We start from the raw sequence: 17,608 nt of genomic DNA on the forward strand, positions 1-17,608 counted from the left end.
GCTGAGCCTGTGCGTCCGGAGCCTGTGCTCCGCAACGGGAGAGGCCACAACAGTGAGAGGCCCGCGTACCGAAAAAAAAAAAAAAAAAAAAAAAAAGCTCGGGGAGGCGGGAAGAAACGAGAAGAGGATGCATTCCACTCCAACCGACAGGCGAGCGCCGCAGAAGACCACGGCAGGGCGCAGGCGCAGGCCAATCCCGGGCCCCGTTCAAAGGGCCAATCGGGGCGAGCTTTACAGGGGCTTTGGCCGGCAGGGGCGGGGCCGCGCGGAGGGCGGGTCGGACCGCCCAACCGAGACTTTGGTGCGGCTCCGCGCGGTTTTCGGCAGGGCCCCGCTAGCTAAAATGTAATTTCAGATTGGACAAGTAAGTGACCCTCCTCTCAGTCCCACGTGTGTATCAGGGGCTTTAGCAAAAGCTCAGGCTCGCAGCGCGCACGTTCTCCAACTCGAGAGCGCACCCGGGCCCAAGCTTCCCTCCCCTTTCCCGCCGTCGCTGCCTCCTCTTCCTCCTCTGGCCGCCTGAGTCTTAACGCCAACGCCAGCGGTGCGTTGGCCCCCGAGACGTTGTTGAATCCCCTGTGTCCACTCCTGGGTGAGGCGTACGGCCACTCAAGAGAAGGATGGGCCTTTACTGCATCCCCAGCGCTGCTTAGGAGATGTCTGGAACCTGGGGTCCCCTGCCATCACTATCCAGTTAACTATGTTAATTTTCTCTCTCCCCCCTTCCCACCGTATTTTAGGACATTTCCCCAGGCATTTTTGAACCTTTTAATTACAATCTGGCTACCTAAGGCATTTTAAGGCCAGTGCTGCTTGTAGCTTTCAGCAGCTTGTGGTAATGTTTGAGGTGCAATTTAGTTTAGATGGTATAATGCTCTTTGGCTACAGTTATCCTGGGTAGGAAAGGCCTAGGAGTATCTTTCTATTTTTATTAATGTCCTTTCCTTTTAAGATGAACAAGATGCAAAATGGTGAATTTCCCTAATCATTGGCTATTTTCCACTAAAGCACTTCTCATGTCTTAACTAATTTCGTCTCTAAATTAAAGAGTCAAGTCAGTTCCAAGATAGGGAAGAGCAGTCATTATTAGGTTACTTTTTAAAATAGGATATCAGGAGGGAGAAAGTGATTATGCTTTTGAACTACAAATCAGTAAGAAAGAAGGCAAGCCTTCTCTTAGTTTGTAGCTGGTATATAGATGGTAGAATTCTGCTTTGTTTTGTTTTGCTTGCTTTTCTCCTCTTTCCTATGATCCACCGACTGTATATCCTGAAATTGTACTTTTTAAGTTGCCAGCTGGGTCTTCCAGCCTTTTGACTGCCTCCTGGTCTTCTGGGAATGTCCTGTTAATGAGGTCCTGTGGTTGGCTTTTGACTTGGTGGCCACTGGCCTGGCTTTTGGAGGGAGCCAGCTGAGGAGGGCCTCCTGGTGGGAGGCTCAGAGAACTCTTATTAAGGATGATTGAGGGAACAGAGAGGGTGAGAAGGGCCTGGAGATTGATTTTGAGGGGGAGGGAGGTTGGGAGCCTCCCTGCTGGATTTGGAAGTCAAAATATGTGTATTGGGAGAAAGGAATAACCCAGAGGGTGGAGATCTGTGTCTTTCTGGTTGAAATTAAGAAGTTTACTGGGAGGAGACTGAGCCTTCTTCCAGGCTGTGTTAATTTTTACTGTGGGCCTTGTCTTTTCCTGGAATCTGGTTCTCTTTCCCTAACCTTTCACTTGGTTCAAATCACAGTCAATTACCAGCTGGTTCTGAAAACAGTTTGAGGTAGTGAATCTTGCCCTTAAGCTCACAGCCAGAGTGGGACCACCCCCCCCCCACCCAAAGTATTTGAAATAATTATTTTACCAGAATGTACTACAGAGATTATTCAACCTCTTACCTGCCCATATTTTTATAAGGTGGAATTTAGAGTCAACCCAGCTGATGTAAGAGGCGGTCATCCAAACCAGCTCTTGTGTTCATTTGTTTGTTCACTAATTTGGGAATGTGTTCTTGGCCTGGCATTGTGGTAGGCTCTGGGAAAGCAAGGATGAACAAGACTTGGTCTTTGCTTTCAAGCTTTCATCCAGTCTACTTCTGTGTAGTCTGGCAAGGGGAAATCACCAGAAAGGAGGTTCAGGAGAGTGAAAAGCCCAGATCAGGGAAGGTCAGGTGAATCAGTTTAAGGGAGTTTGAAATGCATCTCCAGAGCAAGCAGCAGCTATTGAAGTGACACTGTCAGATTTGTGTTTTAGAAAGTTAATTCTGGCTGCAGGGTGGAGAATGAATTGGAGTGGTGAAGACTAGAGAGAGGCTATTATAATGCAGGTGAGAGATGGGTTAGTGTAGTAGCTATGTGACTAGAGGAGAGAGATTAGAATAGAATGGTTAGGAATTAATTACTGATTGAATGTAGGGGATGAAGAAAGGATGTAGCAGTCAAGGTACCGCAGGAAAGAAAAGGCATTCCCCACTAGGATATTTTTCAACAGCTTTATTGAGGTATACGTGACATACAGTAAACTGTACATATATAAAGTGTCTAATTTGAGAAGTTTCAGCGTGCGTATTTATCCATGAAACCATCATTACAATCAAGATAAAGAACATTTCTAATATCCCCAAAGATTGCTCATACCCCGTTCTAATCCCTCCAAGAACCAGTGAGTTGTTTCTGTCACTAAACTCTTTTAGGATTTTATCTGTGGGGTCATACAATATGTATCTTTTGTGTGTGGTGCCTTTTCCTTTAGCATAATCCTCTTGAGTTTATCCAGGTTATGTGTGCATACATAGTTTTTTTTTTTTTTTCCTGAGTACAACTATACCATATTTAGTTTATCCACTAACCCGTTGATGGACATTTGGATTATTTGCTGCTTTTTGGCTACTACAAATAAAGCTGGTATCCATATTTGTATAAATGTCTTTGTACGGCCTTCATTTCTATTAGTTAAATACTTAAAAGTGGAACGGCTAGTTCACGTGGTAGGTGTATATTTAACTTGTTAAGAAACAGCCAAACTGTATTTCACAGTGATTCCAGTTGCTCCAACTGGTGTGATCACTCTTTTAAATTTTAGCTATTCTAATAATGTGGAATCCTCTCATGGGGTTCTATTGTGCACTTCCCTAATGACTAATAATTTCAAACTTCTTATCATGTTGCTTATTTCCCTGTATATATTTCATATATCTTCTTGGCTGAAGTGTTTATTTGTTTTGTCCACTTTTTAAAAATGGGCTGTTTGCTTCCTTATTGACTTTCAAGAGTTTTTTTTTTTTTTTTTTTTTTTTTTTTTTTTTGCGGTACGCAGGCCTCTCACTGTTGTGGCCTCTCCCGTTGCGGAGTACAGGCTCCTGACGCGCAGGCTCAGCGGCCGTGGCTCACGGGCCTAGCTGCTCCCCGGCATGTGAGATCTTCCCGGACCGGGGCACAAACCCGTGTCCCCTGCATCGGCAGGCGGACTCTCAACCACTGTGCCACCAGGGAAGCCCAAGAGGTTTTTATATGTATTCTCATTAATAAGTTCTTTATCACAGCTGTGATTTGCAAATATTTTATCCCATTTCGTGGCTTATATTTTCATTTTCTTATCAGTGTCTTTTGAAAAGCAGAGTTCTTAATTTTGCTGAAGTCTAATTTATCAATTTGTAATTTTGATAATGTCTATTTTATCAATTTATTCCTTTATGGATCATGGTTTTGGTATCTTAGAAATCATGCCTAGCCTGAGATCTCAAATATTTTCTCCTATTTTTCTTTTAAGAAGCTTTATTGTTTTTTATTTTACATTAAATCCGGGATCCATTTCATGTTAACCTGTAGGAGCAGATGTGGACAAAGTTTATTTTTTTCATATGGCATCAGTTGTTCCAGTACCATTTGCTAAAAAATCTATCCTTTCTCCATTGAATTGTCTTTGTACCTTTGATCAGAATCAATTTACCATGTGTATATGTGGGCCCATTTTTGGATATTTTATTTTGTTCCATTGATTTCTTTGTCTGTTTTAATGCTAGTACCACTTAGTTTTTTTTTTTTTTTTTTTTTTTTTTTTGCGGTATGCGGGCCTCTCACTGCTGTGGCCTCCCCCGCTGCGGAGCACAGGCTCCGGACGCGCAGGCCCAGCGGCCACGGCTCACGGGCCCAGCCGCTCCGCGGCACATGGGACCCTCCCAGACCGGGGCACGAACCCGCATCCCCTGCATCGGCAGGCGGACTCCCAACCACCGCGCCACCAGGGAGGCCCGACCACTTAGTTTTGATGACTATAGCTTTGTAATAAGTATTAAAGTCAGGTAGTATAAGTCCTTCAACTTTGTTCTTTTTAAAAGTTATATTGGTTATTCTGCATCTGTTACATTTCCATATCAATTTTACAGTCATTTTGTCAGATTCAAAATAAAGGCCTGTTTAGATTTGCATTGGAACTTCATTTAATTTATACATTAATTTGGGGAGAGAATTGACTTATTAAATATTAAGTTTTCTGACCCATGGACACAGTATATCTGTTCATTTATTTAGGTCTTCCTTAATTTCTCTCAGCAGTGTTTTTTAGCTTTCAGTAGATGGGTCTTTGTCAGGTTATCTGTAGGTATTTCACATTTTTTGATGCTATTGTAAACAGTATTGTCTTCTTAGATTTCAACTTTCAGTTGTTTGTTACTACTTGTATATTGATCATGTATCCTGCCATCTTGCTAACTGACTTATTAGTTCTAATAGCTTTTTTGTGGGTACCATCAGATTCTTTATGTGATCATGTTATCTGTGAATAAAGACAGTTTTACTTCTTTCTTTCAATGAGGATGTCTTTTATTTTTCTTGCTGTAGTGTGCTGGCTAGAATCTCCACTCAGTGTTGTGTAGAAGTGATGAGATCAAATGTCTTGCCTTGTTCCTGAGCTTAGGGAAAAACATTCATATCTTCACCATTATGATTTATGATGTTAGTTATATATTTTTTGTAGAAGCTCTTTATCAGGTTTAGGAAGTTCCATTCTATTCCATCTTTGCTGAAAGGGTTTTTTCTTTTTTTTTTTTTAAATGAAGAATGGGTATTGTATTTTGTCAGTTGCTTTTTTCTGTAACGCGATCATCATTTTTCAAAGACTCTTAATATGATTAATTACATTCATTTTTTTGGGGGGGAATGTTAAATTAACTTTGTATTCCTGAGATAAATCCCATGTGGCCAGGACCTATATTATCCTTTTTATATTTTGTTGGATTCTGTTCTATTTGCTAAAATTTTAAGAATATTTGCATCTGTGTTAATGATGGGTATTGATATAGTTTCTTTCCTTGTATTTTAAGTTTTGTTATCAAGATAATTCTGGCCTCATAGAATAAACAGGAAAGTATTTCCTTATTTTAAGTTTTCTGTAAGAATTTGTGTAGAATTGCCATTATTTCTTTTCTTAAATATCTAGTAGAATTCATCAGTGAAGCCATTTGGGCTTGGAGTTTTTTTATGGGGGAGAAGAAGTCAACTGATTTAATAATATAGGACTATTCAGATTATCTCTTTCTCCTTGAGTGAAGTTTGATAGTTTGTGTATTTCAAGGAATTTGTACATATCATCTAAGTTGCTCATAATATCCCCTTATCGTTTTAATATTTATAGAATCTGTTGTAATTTCATCTCATTCCTAAGACTGGTTATTTGTCTCTTTTCTCTTTATTTTCTTGATCATTCTGGCCAGAAATTTATTAATATTATTGATTGTTTCAAAGAGCCAGCTTTTGGTTTCATTTATTTTCCTTATTGTTTTCCTTTTCTTTTTTAACTTATTGATTTATGCTCTAAAATTTATTATTTCCTTTCTTCTGTTAACTTTGGGTTCCTCTTACTCATTTCTTTCTAATTTATTAAGGTAGAAATTAAGGTCATTTACTTGAAACTTTTCTAAGATAGGCATTTGATGCTGTAAAGTTCTAAGTATTGCTTCAGCTGCATCCCACAACTTTTGCTGTTTTTATTTTCATTCAATGAATATACTTTCTAGTTGTTTTGAATGTCTTTTTGACCTATGGTTATATAGAAGTGTGTTAATTCAGTTTCCAAATATTTGAGGATGTTCCACATATCTAACTATTATTGACTTTTAATTCCACTGTAGTCACAGAGAGTACTTTGTATTACTTGAATCCTTTTAACTTTTTGAGACTTGTATCATGGCTCAGAATGTGGTCTGTCTTGGTAAATGTTCTGCATACACTTGAAAAGAATGTGTAGTCTGCTCTTGTTGGGTAGAGTGCTTTTTACATGTCAATTAGGCAGCTTCATTGACTACTCTTAATGTTTTATATACTTGCTGATTTTCTGTCTATCTGTTCTACCAATTATTGAGTGACATACTTAATTCTCTCATGATAATTGTAGACATATGCATTTCTCCTTGCAGTTCTATCAGATTTTGCTTTATGTATTCTGATGCTCTGTTATTATGTGCATTAATATTTAGGATTTTTAGGTCATCTTGGTGAATCATCCCCTTTATTATTTCATAATTTCTGATGATATGTTTTGCTCTGATAGCTACTTAATCATTATTCCTGATAATATTTTTGCTTTAAAATCTACTTAGTGTTATATTAATACAGCAAACTTTAGCTTTCTTTTGATTGCTCTTTTATGGTATATCTTTTTCTTCCTTCTGCTTTTTAACCTATTTGTCTCCTTACATTTAGGGCTTCTTATAGGCAGCATATAGTTAGACTGGGTAACAAAGCAAGGCCTGACAATCTCTGCTTTTTAATTAGGGTGTTTAGACTATATATAATGTAATTCATATGGTTTGTTTTAAACATATCATCTTGCTTTTTTTTTTTTTTTCTATTTGTTCCATCTGTTTCTTGGTCTCTTTTCTCTCTTTTTTTGTCTTCTTTTAGATAAAGTTTTTTAATTCCATTTTTCCCCCTTTATTGGCTAATTAGGCATATCCTTTTTTCAGATATTATTTTAGTGGTTGCTTTAAGGTTTATAGTGTACATCTTTAATTTATCAGAGTGAACTTTAAAGTGGTACTATACCACTTCATATGTAATATAAAACCGTATAACAATGTATTTCTAATTCTTGCCTCATAACCTTTCTGCTACTGCTATTTCATGTTGTATAGTTTACTTCCATATATGTTTTAAACTCCACAATACATGGTTATTATTTTAGTTTTAAGCAACTGTCTTTTTAAGACATTCAAAAAAATTTTAGAAGTCTTTATATGTAACACATAGTTACCTTTATGCTCTTCCTTCCATTTTATGGATCCAGATTTCCATGTGATATTATTTTTCCCCACTTCTTGTGGTGCAGTTCTGCTGGTGGTGAATTTTGTTATGTCATTTTTGGTATGTCTGATAAAGTCTTTATTTCAGCTTTAGTTTTGAAAGATTTTTTCATGGCGTAAAGAATTCTAGATATAAAGTTTTTTTCTTTTAGTCCTTCAAAGATCTTACTCTACTGTCTCATAGCTTGCATTATTTCTGATAAGAAATCCATTGTCATTCTCACGTTTTTTTCTTCTTTTTTGCATAATCTGCCACCCCCCACCCTGACTGCTTTTAAGTTTTTCTCTTTATCATTGGTTTTGAACAATTTAATTATGATGTTTCTTGGTTTAGTTTTCTTTATATTTCTTGTGCTTGGGGTTCATTGATATTCTTGATTATATGGGTTTATAGTTTTCATCAGATTTGGAAAATTTGTGTCCATTATGTCTCATATATTTCTCCTGGTCCCTTCTTTGTTCTCTCTTTCAGGTATTCCCATTTCACATATATTAGGCCACTTGAAATTTTTCCACAGCTCACTGATGCTCTGTTTATTTTTTAAAAATCTTTTTTTCTCTGTTATATTTTAGATAGTTTCTATTACTCTGTCTTGAAGGTTACTAATCTTCTGTGTTATCTAATCTCATATAGTTAACTTTTCATCTCAAACATTTTAGTTTTCATTTCTAGAATTTCAACTTGAGTCTTTTTTGAAATCTTGCATGTGTGAACTTTTAAGTTCACTCTTTCCTTTACCTTTTTGAACATATGAAATTTAGGTATGATAGCTGTTTTAATATCTGTGTCTACTAGTTCTATCAAATGTGTCAATTCTAGGTCAGTGTCCATTGATTTTTCTCATTTTAGTAGTATTTTCCTGCTTCTTTGCATGCCTGGTAATTTTTGGTTGAATATCAGCCATTATGTATTTTACCTTTTTCAGTGCTAGGTATTTTTGTATTTCTATAAATACACTTGAGCTTTGTTTTGGGGCATGAGTAAGTTATTTGGAAACAGTTCTATCCTTTTGAGTCTTGCTTTAAGCTTTGTTGAGTAGGGCTAATTCTTCTTCACTGCTGAGGTAAAACCCTTCTGTGTACTCTACCCCATGCCCTGTTAATTATGAGGTTTTCCACACTGGCTGGTATGAATAGGCACTATTCATGGCCCTGTGTGAAATCCACTGATTGTTCTCTGTGATCCTTTTGAGTGCTTCTGGCTCAGATAGTTTCCTCACATACGTACAGTGATCGGTACTCTCCTGAATACTTCAGGAGCACATCCTCCTGTGCAGCTCTCTCCTGTCTTGTACTTTGCCCCAAGAGTTCTAGCCTCCTTGTTCTACTTAGACCTCTAGCTCTGGCTCCTCAATTCGGGGAACTGCAGGGCTTGGTATGGATTTCCTCTTCTGTGTCCTCTGTCCCAGGCATTAAGCTTGAGCAGTTTTAGGATACCTAATTTTTTCCCCATCCCTTTGAGATTACTGTAGTTTTTTGCCTGATGTCCAGTGTCCTGAGAACCTTTGTTTCCTATATTCATTATTTTAGTTATTTTAGGTGGGAAGGTAAATATGGTGCCTGTTACTCCATCTTGGCTAGAAGTGGAGGTCCTCAACTGGAATTTTTGAAGAAAATTTTAAAAGGGACTATTTGAGGTTGTGAGGAAGGGATTTATATAGGACCCTGGAGGTCCTATAACCCCTTCATCAACTTAAGTTATTTAGAAAGTTCTTAACAACATGGATGACAAAATGAAGCAGAATTCATACAGCAGGTACATATGCGGTGCTTTGTGTGTGGGCTGGGTTTAGGCAGAGTGGAAAAATAAAGTAGAAATCATTCATGCTAAATGTATGTGTCGCCAGTCCCTTGGGCAATCTGGATTTTGGTCTGAGTTACACTGAAATCTGTTGCAGACCAGGCTGAGAGCTGAGTATCTTGAATTCTGCTACACTGGCCATGGGATGAAGAGATTAAGAAAGGACTCAGTTACTGATCAGCCATGGGGGATGAAAGTTGAGAAGGCAAATTATAAAATCAAGCATGATTTATATACACCAAACTCAATGTAGTTTACCATATTCTGGGATTGTAGAATTATGTGGCTAACTTTGATATTAGAGTGTGGCTATTGTTCGGCTGTTTTAAATCATCATGTGACATAGTGGACAGAGCATAAGGTTGAAGACCCTCTCTGTTTTTTACTGACTCTGTGACATTGGGCAAGTGACCTAAATGCACAGAACCTTAGTGACCCCATCTCTGGGTTGTGAACCCTCCAAAGTTGTTGGGAGGATCAGCAAAACTGTCTACTAAGTCACTAGTACCAGTCCTGGAAGAGAATAAATGCTCACACAAAATCTGTTGATCCAAGATGAGGGTTGGCGCAAAATATGAGTTTGAGAAACATTGCGATTCATGTGAAGATACATATTGACAGGACATATTAATAGATAACACTAATTTCTAGGAACCTATTAAAGGAAGAGTAGGGTATTTGAAGAGGGCTACCTCAAAGCCCACCTTCAAAGGCACTTTGTGAAGACACCCCAGCTCCCCTTCCCTTTTCTCCTGAACAGGTTGTTCTGATGTTAGTGTCTGAGATTGGGTATTGGGCTGGATGGGCTACTGGTTTGTCCCAACATGTGTTGCATCTGGGGGGCCTCCAGCAAGGTAGAGAAGACCTGCTGTGTGCTCACAGTGGGCTACTAGCCCAGCTTCCCTCATCTCCACACCGCATCATGTGGGAACATGGGTATCTGAAGATCATTCTTGTTAACTGTACCAAGTGCCCCGTATCCCTTCTTCCCCCCTCTTTATTTTAGGAAAAGCCACGGCATGGAGGGGCAGTTATAGGAACTAAAAGTATACAGCAAAGAGGAAAGAAAACTCAGGAGGCCGTGAGAGTCAGCTTAAAACGTTTGAAGGGATAGCTCACCCAAAGGAGGTTAGGTGGTTTGGCTGATCCCATGGGATAAAAATGAGGACTAGAGGGTGGAAGCCATATAAAGCAGAATTCAACTCAGTACGAGGATCTTTCTTATTATTATCGTACTAGCTGCGTGTTGTGAACATTCAGACAGCACAGAGGGGAAGTTAAAAATTGCCCTTCAAGCTTTCACCGCATTTCTTTTCCCTAGATGTCACTGCAGTAAGCAGGCTTTTGCATATTCTTCCTGAAGTTTTGTATGTTAGGTCCTTATACAATACAGTGGTTCTCAAACTTTAGCATCTGTCAGGGTAGCCTGACAGATGTGAGCCGCACTCCCCGGAGTTTCTGAATCAGTAGATCTGGGCTGGAGCCTGAGAATTTGCATTTCTAACATGTTCCCTGGTGATGCTGTTGCTGCTTCTCTGGAGATCACAGTTTGAGAACCACTGTTGCTTTTCCTCTTTACAGAGTTAATACAAATGCGTTCATACTGTGGTGTCTAAGAACTTGCTTTTTAACTTAATAACATATAGTTAGCACTTTTCTTTAGCTTTTCATTGTTTTTAACAGCTGCTTCTGTATCCGTTTTAGCAATTCCCCTATAAATATTGAATTTGTTTCCAGGGTTTTTGTGAGTGTGCCCTTGCCTTTAAAAAAAAAAAAGTTGAAATGGACATTTTTGTATACATCTTTTAGATGGGCCCATCTTAAATTCTTAGAAGTTCAACTCTTGGGTAAAAGGGTAGATTTTGAAAACAGAAAGGAGGTTGAACCAATTATTCTCCCGCTAAAAGTGTCTGAAACTGCCTTTTTCCCCAAACTCTTGCCAAAGATGGGTACTAGCATTTTCATTTTCTGCCCATTTTTTAAGGTGTACGATTATATATCAGTATTGTTTTGATTTGCATTTCCCTCCATTATTTGTGAGGCTAAAGGTTGACATGTATGCATTGTATGTCTTTTTCTATGAACTGCAAGTTTTTATTTCCTGCATCCCAAGGAGGAGAGAACAGTATGAACAGAGGCACCAAACCTTCATTTGAGGGATTGCTAGTAGCTTTGTAGGGTTGGAGCCTCAGGGGTTGCAGTCAGGGAGGGGGCAGGGAGGTAAGGTGAGAGGCTTAGGCAGAGCCGTAGCTCTGAGGGCCTTGTGGGCCAAAGAAAGAACTTGGGCCTTACTCTGGGCAGAGGCAGTACTGCTGGTGTTTAAGCTTACGGTGTAGCTCTTGGCAATCTTAACAGGGCGTGCTTCTGGAGGGGCAAGCTGCCCAATAATCTTCCAGTAACTCATTCTTTAGGCCTTTCACCCTGGGCCTTGAAGCCACCTGGCCATTCTTGATAAACAGGTAAACACAAGACTAGACCAGAGGCCTCAGCCAGCCTCAGGCTGGGCGCTGTCTTCAAGGGAGGAGTTTTGCAAGATGGTGCAGGGACTGGATTTTGTTGCTCTACCTGATACTGTACTGCCCCGAGCCCTTCCTGAATTTAGCGACATCTGACAGCAGTCATCAAGGTTGGTGGGCTCTTCTGTTGTTTTTATTTGAGTGACTTTCTGTGAAAAGCTGTGGATTTGGGCCAGTATGCTAATGATAATGACATTGCTTTGAAGGTCTGATTAGTTCTGTAGAGTATCATTTTATAGTTAATTATGTCGACAAATCAACAGCAGCCTCTTGGAGAAGAAAGTGACAGAGGGAGAGAAACTACATATATATTTAACAAATTGTTCAGACTCCAAGAGAGGTAGGAATTCATGTATTACAAAGAAGAGTCCACTTAACAATAAAAAATCACTAAGTTTGCCTGTAATTTTCCCTGTTATGTGCATAGCTTTGTAATTGGCTTATGGGGTTAAACTATAATAACTTTGCATTTAGAATCAGGACACCAGCCCCGGCTCTCTCTGTGTCTGTTCTGCCACTTTTCTGCTTTCAGGGTCCTGGCATGAGAGTAAGAGGCCATCAGATTCAGGCTTTGGCTTTTAGTGAACTCAGGCTGTGCATTGGGTTTGTGAAAGACAGACCCCATCTTTCTTCTCCCCTCCATGCATGTGTCTGCGGGAATGGGGCTCTGGGTCAAGGAGGATGATTGACCTGGGAAGGGGTGCAGTGCTTTACACACAAGAGAGGCTTGCTGATGGTGCTTCTAGAACTCTCCAGGGATGGAGAGTTTTTAGAGGCTTCTTATTTCAAAAGGTATTTGACTATTTTATGCATTAATAATTTCTCCCTCCCTCACAGCCCAGGAATTCCCCTATTACTGCATGACACACGCTGTGCTTGTCTCCAGGTAGAAGGAAGTAGGGGGCAGAACATTCTCAGTTAATATCTAATGTTTCTCACAGTAGCATTTATAGTGACATAGGTGGTTGTTATTAATCAGAGCATGGACGGGGCGTTTCTGATGGTTGAGTGTCTGAGAAGTTTTCACAGGATGAACTGACTTGTAATTGTGTTCTGAGTGTGTCCAGGATGAAAGCAGCTTGGTTAGGGAAGGAAAGCCAAGTCATTTCAGGGATGGATAAGAGTTCTGCTCTGGCTTAGACAAACCTGAATTTGAGTACAGCCTTCTTCCTCTCTAGGCGTCGTGACCATCCGCCGGGTATCGCTCCTCTCAGGATTTGAGTGTCCTCCCCTGTAAATGGGGGAAGGGTGGGTGTCATAAATGTGGGCCACCCTCTCCCTTTCTCTGCAAAGAGAATAGCTTGGTAGGGCTATTAAAGGGCTTGGAAGGCATTTTAACAAGTCAGGAGCTGCTTTATTGGCTCACAAGTATTGAAGAGAAGAGAGCGTAAGCAAGGTTTTATGGAAGAGGACATGGGAGACTCAAAGTTTAATTTGCTTTGAGGCGATGTTTGTTGTTGGAGTTTGGGGATGTCATTTGATGCGTCAGATTTTCCATCCATGATTTTGTTAGGGCCTATACTGTGCATTTAGCCTCAGCATGGTTGGGGTTTGTGTTTTCTTTGTGTCAGCTGTTGTGCTGTTGCCTGTGTGGCTCTTGGAGGGTGGTGGGTTTTGGCCACCATCCAGGACTGCCTCAGAGTTGATCCCTGTGGCTGCCACATTGTGAGGCAGGCATGAGGATTTGGTGAGTTTTGCCTTTTCTGCCTGTTGGACTCCATCTTTGAATTTAAAAGGACAGCCAGCCGTTCTTCTGTCTGATTTAATACCATATCCCTCCTCCAGTCACCTCGTATTTGTCTTTAAAAAATGGGCTCAGGGCTTCCCTGGTGACGTAGTGGTTGAGAGTCCGCCTGCCGGTGCAGGGGACATGGGTTCGTGCCCCGGTCCGGGAAGATCCCACATGCCGCGGAGCAGCTGGGCCCGTGAGCCATGGCCGCTGAGCCTGCGCGTCCGGAGCCTGTGCTCCGCAGCGGGAGAGGCCACAGCGGTGAGAGGCCCGCGTACCGCAAAAAAAAAAAAAAAAAAAAAAAAAAAGGGCTCAGTCCAAAGCATGAAGATCCTCAACATCCTGAAAAATACTGGGTTTCTGATCCAATGATTGGAATGGTGATGAAAACAATAAACTGGTACTTCTTTTTACCAACTAACGTCTCTGTATTCTGCAGAGAAAGGTGGAGTTGGAATAAGATGCTTGGCTTCAAGAATATAGCTAAGATTCTGATGGCAATCTGGAGCCACCTTACTGCCATGTGTAATATTACCAGGTGCATTAGGTTGAGATTGAAGTACATCAACAAGGCATAACTTGAGGCATCACCATTTGACTTTCAAAAATCAGCTTCTTACATTAAATTGTCAGCTCTTTAAAATCAGAAATGATGTATTTTTCAGCTTCCTATTCCTAGTATCCTGGCACAGAAAAAGCACTTAACATTTGTTTACTGGAATTTGAGCTGTTAGACATGGTGAGAATACCTAGGTATAGATCATGCATATTAAGTAATTGCAGATGTCCAGAGGTGATTTGATGGTGAAAAGGGAAGGTGGGCACATGTTAATAGTCCTAATAGTTGCTGCCGTTTACTGAGCATGTACCATATATCAGGCACTGTGCTGGGCACTTCAGTTATAGAATCCTAGTTAATTGTTCAAAGAATACAGTGAGATTGGAGCTGCAGGAGACAGCCTTTCACTTTCAGAGAAGTACCTGTCAAGAAGCTGTACATTTTCTCCCATGTGTATTTTTGGTAAAGCCAGTGGAGAACCAGATATTATTGACAGATTAGCGCTTTCCTTCCCATCCCGAACTTTCTCTCCATCTTAGAGCATGTGCACGTTGTTTAAAGTGGTATTTAGTTCCTTCTGTCAAGGAGACTAAAGTTGACCAGTGACCAAAGTTGACCAGTGTACTCACTGCTTATCTTTTTCCTCCCAAACCTCCCAACCCCCTGATTGCAATATAACTAAAAAAAAAAAAAAAAAAAAATTGTGTGGGTCTCGTGTACTTGAGCTCCCAGCCAAGACCAAAGATCAAAGTCAAGAGAGGATATTGAGCTCCCTCCCAGGTCCCTGGGACGCTGTATTTGCAGACACTGTTTCCAAGTCAGTCCTGGAGGAGTAGCCCTTTAAGAAATAGGACTGCAGGTAAGCTCATCCACTTTGTAGCCTTGTAGTCTTAAGAAACAATGTTACTGGTCTTTGATCACTTAGGGGAAGAGAAGGAGGAAAATACAAGAGAACAATCCCCAAAGGTTGGTTTTCAGCACTGGTGTTTGAGCATGACCCCTTAGAATCTCTGGCATAGTTGTGCAGAGAACAGCCTCCCGTGTCTGTGACCCTCTTTCCTTTTCTCATGCTGCCTTTGAGCAGCTTGCATGTTTGTTAAAGAATCAGCCATGAAGCCTGTGGTTTTCTGTGGCACATTTCTAATAATATTTGTAAAGGCTATTATTTAATGAATCGCATAAATATTTATCATAAGAGCAGTCTTTTGATCGTGAACAGGGGCTAAAAGCCACTCCAGTCTGCGCTGGGGACTTGGCTGGGAGGCTGTTTCTGCCCTTCGGAGCCTCCTGTAGACTGAAAAGTTAGGTAAGGCTCGGGACGTGTGTGCAGCCAGCTTGAATTTCTCCCTGTAGCTTTTCTTTCTCTTAGCCTTCACAATCTATGTCCTTATTTCTCTGTCTGACCAGCCTCCCTATATTCCCTATTAGTTGTTTTTCTTTTTAGAGAATTTATCTTTGACTGAAATGAATGAACTGGAACTAATGTTCTGACTCTCATCATTCATCCATTGGGCTCTGGAGCCATACCGTCCTGGCCTGGAGTCCCAGCTCCTCTGGTTTTGTGCTCTATGACGTTAAATAGCTTTATTGCTGAGAACCTCAATCCCCTAAACTGGAAAAGGGGCTCATCGTGCCAGCCACACGGGCTTGTTACAAAGGTGAAGTGAAATCACAAGATCAGGTGGGCAGTTTGCAGAGCAGAGCTTAATAAATGCTAGTTGCTGCTGCCTTTGTTGTTGATATTGATACTGAAGAGGTTTTTGAAGGATTTGGTTTTCACTTTTAGGTTGGTGTGTAGAAAGAACCCTAAACCTGCCTTAAGAGGCCAGGGTTCAAATGCAGGTGCTGCTGTTGTTTACTGTTTGTGGTACTCAGGGCAAATTTCCCCATCCCACCAAGGTATAAAATGGTGATAGGGTTACCAGCTTGACTGGGTTTCAGTCAGAAGATAATGAACAAATGTATAAAAGTGCCAGGTGTGCGGGAGGATCCTAATCCTTTTTTAAAAAAAACAAATTGGAAAAGGGAATCATGTTTTCCATTTTGCATTTACTTTATTTCTTGAGGCCAAGAGGGACTGGAATACAGTTTGGAGTCTAGGACACAGCAGAGAGTACCTATGACCCAGGAACAAAGGGCACAGAAAGGGGAGACAAGGAATCTGAGTTGCAGAAACTCCTCTAGCAGAGTTTTTATAACTCACAGGGTTGAGTTTCAGGGAAGCTGCCTAAGGGCTTGAACTTCTTTGTTTCCCTTCTTTCAGGGTCCAGGTGTGGAAACAATCATAAAGAGATCACTTAAAACTATAGTAATGGGAAGCATGGTGAACTTGAAATATTTAATTAGGATCTATTTCTTACAAAAACATGAACTGGGAGGTCTGTGCAAACAGTGCAGGGAGGGTAAGATGCCCTTGTTCCCATGGGTTTGACTCTTCCCAACTGATGTCTCAGTTAAATGGTCTAGAAACGGGTAGTTTGCCAGAGAGAGGACACCTGGTGTTGAGGAAGGGTCAGTCTCTGAAGGTGGGCAGCCTGAGTTCTGAGTTAGCCAGTTGTAGACAGAGTAGGCAGGAATACCTAGCAGAACCCTTGGCAGATGGGCATTTACTAAATGGAGGGTATCAGGCAGTATATCATCCTGAGAATGGTTAGGGATTTGAGAGCCAGAGGGAATGAGATTGCTCTCAACTCCATCACTTGCGAGTTATATGACATACTGGAGCAAGTTATTAACTAGTCTAGGACTCATTTTCCTCATCAGTAAAATGGGGATGATAACAGTAATTATCTTCAGGGGTCGATGTCAGGATAAAAAGTGGATTAAGAATGTAAGCAAGCTGCTTAGCAAAGCATCGGATACATAGTAAATTTGTACCTTTTATTATTTCCCTAAAGATAGGTTTTAAAGGTGTCCACTGAGTCTCAGAGACTTGGTGAATTCGTGCTATGTGCCAGGCACTGGGCTGGCACTGGGGATACAGCTGTGGTCCAGGCAGCACTGGAGTTAATGTCTAATGGCAAAGCTCCACTCTCCATACAAGTGTGGGGGGGGCGGGGGGGGTAGTGGTTCTCCCAAAGGATGGGCTCTTTCCTGTTTAGCCAAGAGATGGGTCCAAAACCCAGAGCTGGGGAAGCCCTGAGTCAGCTGCAGAGTGGAAATCTGCCTCTTTGGATTTTATTGGAAGTAAATCAGGAAGTCTGGGTAGTGGGTGGTAAGATGAGGAATTCCTTGTAGAGGAAGACAGTCAAAAGTGAGGGAGCCAGGCCTGAGGAGCTGGGCCAGCCCCCTGGGGGACTCTTTTGTCACTGGCGCTGGCAGGAGTACAGAGAAGCCTGGATGATGGCTGGCCAGGTCTGTGTAATCCAGAATGTTTGTATAGATTCTTCATTTCCTGTGGTTTTCCCCTTGTTTCTCCCTCCAGTGTTTAGAATAATCTTGGAAAGTTCTAGCCAAGGATAGAGAGTTGTTGGCTTGTCAGGATCCGTATTGGGGAGCAGCATCCCTGGGCCCTTCCAAGTGGTGACAGGGGGAAGCTAAGAGAAGGAACCCTGAGTACAGCAAGAGGATGTGTATGTGGTCAGTTCGGGGAGATGGAACAGTGAGCCCGGTCAGACTTCCTCCTCTTTGCAGATAAAGAAACCGAGGAAGATCTGAGCCATGGCACTGTCCTATTTTGTCCTTCACTGTATCCTCAGCTCTTAGCAGGGTGCCTGGTGC

General features: G+C 41.2%; 1 protein-coding gene across 8 annotated transcripts in view; it reads left to right on the forward strand.

The window, feature by feature from the left end:
* Positions 1 to 281: 281 nt before the first annotated feature.
* Positions 282 to 17,608, forward strand: part of FGGY (FGGY carbohydrate kinase domain containing) — a 422,773-nt gene continuing 405,446 nt past the window's right edge. For 6 of the 8 annotated variants that reach the window (XR_014293288.1, XM_082612667.1, XM_082612663.1 and 3 more), the window contains exon 1: positions 282 to 364. The gene's annotated coding sequence lies outside the window, so the exon portion shown is untranslated. Of the gene's footprint in view, positions 365 to 503; positions 545 to 14,696; positions 14,748 to 17,608 lie in introns of those variants that run through there. The other 2 variants (XM_082612666.1, XM_082612665.1) reach the window with 2 other exon arrangements.

Source organism: Mesoplodon mirus (assembly GCF_964341445.2).
Source record: "Mesoplodon mirus genome assembly, chromosome: 3".
NCBI classification, from domain to species: Eukaryota; Metazoa; Chordata; class Mammalia; order Artiodactyla; family Ziphiidae; genus Mesoplodon; species Mesoplodon mirus.